This window comes from Euphorbia lathyris, chromosome 3 (genome assembly GCF_963576675.1).
Source record: "Euphorbia lathyris chromosome 3, ddEupLath1.1, whole genome shotgun sequence".
In the NCBI taxonomy this organism is placed as follows: Eukaryota; Viridiplantae; Streptophyta; class Magnoliopsida; order Malpighiales; family Euphorbiaceae; genus Euphorbia; species Euphorbia lathyris.
The window spans coordinates 25,846,186-25,852,229 of NC_088912.1; positions in this window are offsets into that span (position 1 = coordinate 25,846,186).

The window sequence follows — 6,044 nt, forward strand, 5'->3', positions numbered from 1 at the left end:
TCAAATCTCTCTCTACCAAACACTCCAATCAGCGTTTTCAGTGGTCAAACCTCTAAAATTGGTCAAAACCGATCTTTTTATCCCAAAACGTTCTTTACCAAACAGGGCCATGGTATGCCTGGCGTGCTCTATAATTTCTCATATATATTAAGGTATTTGGGAAAAGTTAACTTAAAAAGTGTTGAGTTTGGTAAGAGATATTGTAATAGTTTTAAATAGAGGCTCCATGAATAAAATAGCACAAATATAAAAATGTATCAATTTAGGCTTCGAGAACAAATTGGACACGTCATTTCTATTATTCCGTTAAGTTTTGATTTTTCTCTCCATGTACAATTGATAAAACTTAACGGAGTAATATCAACATCATATCTCGTTCCTTTATCGAGGTCTAAATTGATACAATTTTTTAAACGTTAAGTTTATATTGATAATACTTATTAGACGTGTGGTATTCTATTGGGATAGGGATAGAAATAAAAGTTGGGATAGAGATAAGGATAAATGATTGGGATAGAGATAAAAATATGATAGTCGAGAATTATTATTCAATTTTTGGTACGTGGGATAGGGATAGGGATAAAATAATACATTTTACTATTTTAACCCTATTTAAACTACATAACATAAATTTGAGTGATAAAATGGACTTTTCCATCCTATTAAAATCGCAGGAGTTTATCCCACCTCCTTATACCACCCCCCATGGGTATAGGATTTGAGGGATAAGAAGCTTATCCCTCATTCGTCTCACTCTTCTATCTCCCAAACAAACATGAGATAATTTATCTCGTGTTTTTTTTATCTCTATCTCACCTCCTATATCCCTTCTAACAAATACCTAATAGTTCTAAATATCTAAAAAAAATTTGAATTGGGGCAGTTTTTATAATTTACCTCTAAAATGATATATTTGAAAATTAAAAAGGAAAGAAAAGTTGTAGACGTAACATATTTAATACCATTGATGACTTTGGACCAGCAGTCTGACTCGGAGTTGTGTTTATCAAATCAAATTTGATTTCGATTTGCATTGCTTCAGATAAGGATAGGCGTTAATGTTTTTTTTTTTTTTTTTTTTAAAAATACCAACTTTATTGATTACTCAGAGATAAGATCTCGTGTGATTACATCAATGAGCCAGCTAGGCATAAAGAATGAAATAAAAACGTTAATATTGGAGCGGGCTTGCCTTGCTAAAGCATGGGCTACGCCGTTCGCTAAACGCGGAATATAATTGACTGTGTAGTTGTCATGTTGTAATAGTAAACTCCTGCAATCTTCGATAATTGTTCCTTTGTCTGAAAGATCTGTTCTATCCGATAGTAATCCTCGCACCACCCCTTGTGAATCGGATTCGAACTCCATCTTCGTCCATCCCTTCTCAATTGTCCAAACCATTGCGTTCCGCAACGCAATTGCCTCTGCCAGCAACGGGTCCTGGACGTTGTTGTTGATGCTGCTGTAACAGGCGATAAACGAGCCTGCTGCGTCTCGGATTACAGCGCCCGTCCCCATCTGGTTCGACTCATTAAACAGAGCAGCATCTACGTTACACTTCAAGTACCCTGCTCGTGGTTTCTTCCATTTCTGTGCGTTGATCGTTCTCAGGTTGACTGTTGGTGAACTGTTGCGCTGCATAGTGTAGTTTATAAAAAATCCCTATGGTTTGTTTTTATAAAAAAAGATCGTGTTATACGTCGTTACCCAAAAACGGAAAATGGATTAACACCGTTAAATTGGCTGACGTGGCAAAGGCTAAAACATGAAAAATTAATTTTTTTTATTTTTTTATTTTTATTATTCCCTCTCTTCTTCCTCATTCTTCTTTAAGAAGAAGAAGAAAACAATCAATTTTTTCCGGTTTTACCTTTTGCCATGTCAGCCAATTTAACGGTGTTAAGCCATTTTCCGTTTTTCGGATAACGGCGCATAACACAGTCTTTTTTTTTATATAAAAACAAACCACAAAGGTTTTTTTTTTATGAAATACATGAAACCATATGAGTTGTTTTTGAAATTTATCCAAAATAAAATTAAGGCGTTGGTAAGTTTGGTTTTATCGGTTAGCTGATTATATTAGTTGTTATTTGATTATCTTTTTTATTACTTGATTTAACTAGTTGATTGTTTAAATCGGTTTTGATTATATGGACCCTAATGATCATGTAGTATTTGGCCATTCACCGTTAGATCTAATCTTATTAGAATCATACGGTGGATGTTCAAAGCATCTTAAAACTTAGATTTAATAAGTCTAGATCTAACAGTAAATGACCAAATTCATATGGTCATTAAGGTTCATGTAAATGTTCCTACAAATTCCAGATGCTCATACCAAACCTTTGTCGAGTACAAGATTTCAACTTTTTCGTTCTCGTCTCACGGTTCTCTATAATATATTATTTTATAAAATATTCATGAAATAAATTTTTTTATTTTTATTTTAAAATATAATAAAAATATTTTAATAATATAATTTTTTTATTAATATTTGAAGGCCTAAACTTTACGGACCCTTCAACATTTTTTAATTTTGGTCAATTTACTCTCAAACTTAAGGGACAACCAATTAACTGCTCTAATTCTCTGAACGTGACATAACACACCCCTTGGTTTTTTCTCAATCGGAGAAGATTTTGACAACTCGCTTTTCGGTTGAGTTCTCATATACAATGTGGTTATTCCCTAAAAAAATATTTACCCATTCTTAAAGCATATTTTGCAATATCCTCTACACTTTGAAATACCATCCTGAAGGCCACGTTGCAAATTTTTATAAAAGGAAAAGCCACATTTTATATGGAAAATCAAAGATATCTTGATCCTCTAGTTGATGAAGGTGTATTTAGTGGAAACAAAATACAACTAAAATTATAATGAATTTGAAAGTATATTAGCACTTATCGGGTGTTCAACATTTTACCCAATCTAAGAATCCAAACCAATTCAACACAATCCAAAACCATCATAGCTGGTTTATTGGTTTACTTAGTCTATTAGTCTATTGGATTGGTTATAACCAAACCAATATAATTTTGATATAGGGAAAATTATAAAACTAGATCAAATGAGAAGCCTGTTTACATATTTAATCAATTTACTCAACCTCTTACATATCTAGACTGATTTTGTGTGACTTTCCCATAATACCCTCAATATTTAAGCGTGTATGTCTTCCTCCCGTCTGACTTCGCAGAGGTTAGCATAATGCGAACCCAGGTTAGCATAATGCGAACCCTGCAGAGCTAAATATGCGAAGCCTGCGAAGTCTGCGAAGCTAATGTTTGGTTTAGTTGATGATTTTAGTTAACATATGCGAAGTGCGCGAAGCTAATGTTTGGTTTAGTTGATGATTTTAGTTAGCATATGCGAAGTGTGCGAAGCTAATGTTTGGTTTAGTTGATGATTTTAGTTAGCATATGCGAAGTCTGCGAAGCTAATGTTTGGTTTAGTTGATGATTGGGGTATTATGGGAAAATCACACAAAAAAGTTTAGATATGTAAGAGGTTGAGTAAATGGGTTAAATATGTAAATGAGCTTCTCAATTGACCTATTTTTATAATTTTCCCTTTAATATATGAATAAATTATTTAACTGATTAATTAACCGATCCATATAAAAACCCAACAATTAAACAAACTGAAAAACTATGAGTAATTAAATAATTAAAATTATCAATAACTGTGTCTAAACATCAAATTAGACATCTAATAATTTATTAACTACTATAGGGGTGTGTATCAGTTCGGTTTAAACCGCATACCGAATCGAACCGATTGAATTCGGTTTTTTTGACAGTTCGGTTCAATGTTGGAGTATATTAGCACTAATACATTTTATACGTTTTAGTTCTTATTTGACAATATTGGAGATATTTTGTACCAAATGAAAATTGACTTCATTTAGTTGTATATCAAAGCAGTTCTTAATTTTTGGATTAAAAATTTAGTTGATTTAATGAGATTATTAAAGATATTTTGTAATTATATATATTTAAAATGTATTCAAACATTATATATAAAATAAAAAAAATATATTAAAAGAATGTCTTAGAGGCGGTTAAAATATACACAGCACTGATGCAAAACCGTCTGTCGTTGCAAAACCGTCACAAAACCGCGTAAATTAGTCGTTCCTTCAGAAACATACCCAACGCCTTGTAAAAACCGTCGCTAGAGTAACAATGCCTGATGTACTGACAGGTTTGTGGACGGTTTTGAAAACCGTCGGTAAAATAGATACATTTGGACTCTAAAAGCTCTATTTTTTAGTGTTAATTATAAGGAAGGATCGATTATTAATTTTTGTTAAAGGAATCAGACAATTTTAGTTTCATCAGACTGATTCGGATAATGATTAACATATAAGCAACTTAATATGCATCTTATTATTATTGGAGATTATGTGTATTTTGCAAATGTTGTATTAGAAAGTAATAATTAGGTAGAAATTGTAACATTTTGACTTAACATCGTGTAGATATTATTTTCCGTTTTGATTCCCGTCTCATTCTTTGGTCATTAATGTTTGAAAATGTGTCTGAAAATATAATTTACTGATAAAGTCTTGTCACTTTTTTTAAGATCGGGTTGTTACAATCTGATCCAATACCATATTGATATTATCTGTTTTGGTCAAGCTCTCATTCTTTGAACCTCGTGATTTTGAAACGTGTTTACATGTAATTGGACACACACCTTATTTAGGGATGACAACATGTAGAGTAGACGTGGGTAGTGTCAATCTCAATCTCAAATCCTTACCCGTTTATTTTTTAATTACATGTACCCGTCCCATTACCCCAACAAGTATATGTTTTGCATCCCATACCTGTTCCATTTAATTCACGGGTACCCTTACCCGCTAAGAATCAATAAATAAAACAGAAAAATTACAAATTTAAGAAAGTATAAATTTAATAAATCATCCATGTAAAAATTGAATAAATTGAACTTTAATCAATACAAATCAAGTAGCTTATTGTTATCACTTAACGATTGAAGAACAAAATGTTGGTGTTAAAATCTCACATCTTACATCTAAAACACAATAATATTTTTTAATATGTAAAAGAGTTATGATAAGTAACGATTACCGGGTACCCTGGGGTGTATTCTCATACCCGTCTCATTACCCTAACGGGTAATGGTTTTGATCTCATACTCGTCTCATACCCTTTTATACAGGGTCTGGGTAGTCCCATTAGGATATCCGCGGGTAGAGTACCCATTGTATCATGTATTGTTAGGGTTATAGCCGAGCCGAGCCGAGCTTTGACACGCTCATACTGAGATAGTCAATAAATTAACGAGCTTGAACTTAATATCTTATTCGTGAGATGCTCGAGAATAGCTCATTAATTATGTTCATCGGGAATTTATTTAAACAAACACTCCTTAATTTAACACCTCCATTCAATGAAATTTATAAACATGCATTTTTCACATGCTCACTTCAATGAAATTTATCTAATACTAATTAACAATCTTATCCATTCTCCTCCATTCAAATTTATCTTATTAATACTAACAATTCTCCTCCATTCAAATTATCTAATACTAACAATCTTATCCATTCTTAAGCAGTCCAAATGCATATACTTGCTGCACATGTCAAATTTATTTTTCACATGCATGTTTTTTTTTTTTTGCAATAATTAACTTAATATTCAAATTAATTAAAAATGAAGTTTAATCATTAAGCATCTCCACCAGTCTCTTAGTTTGACTCTTAAGTTAAAATTTAAAGAGAGAGTAAAAAATCAGCTCCAATAACATTTTAGTGGCTCCTCAAATTGCTAACGGGGCGTTTAGTATTCTATTAGGATAGAAATAATGATAAAAATATGATAGTCGATAATTATTATTCAATGTTTGGTATGTGAGATATGGATAGAGATAAAATAATACATTTTACTATTTTAACTTTATTTAAACTACATAACATTAATTTGTGGGATAAGATGGACTTTTCCATCATATTAAAATCATAGGAGCTTATTTCACTTCCTTATACCACCCACCCGAGAAATTTTACAATA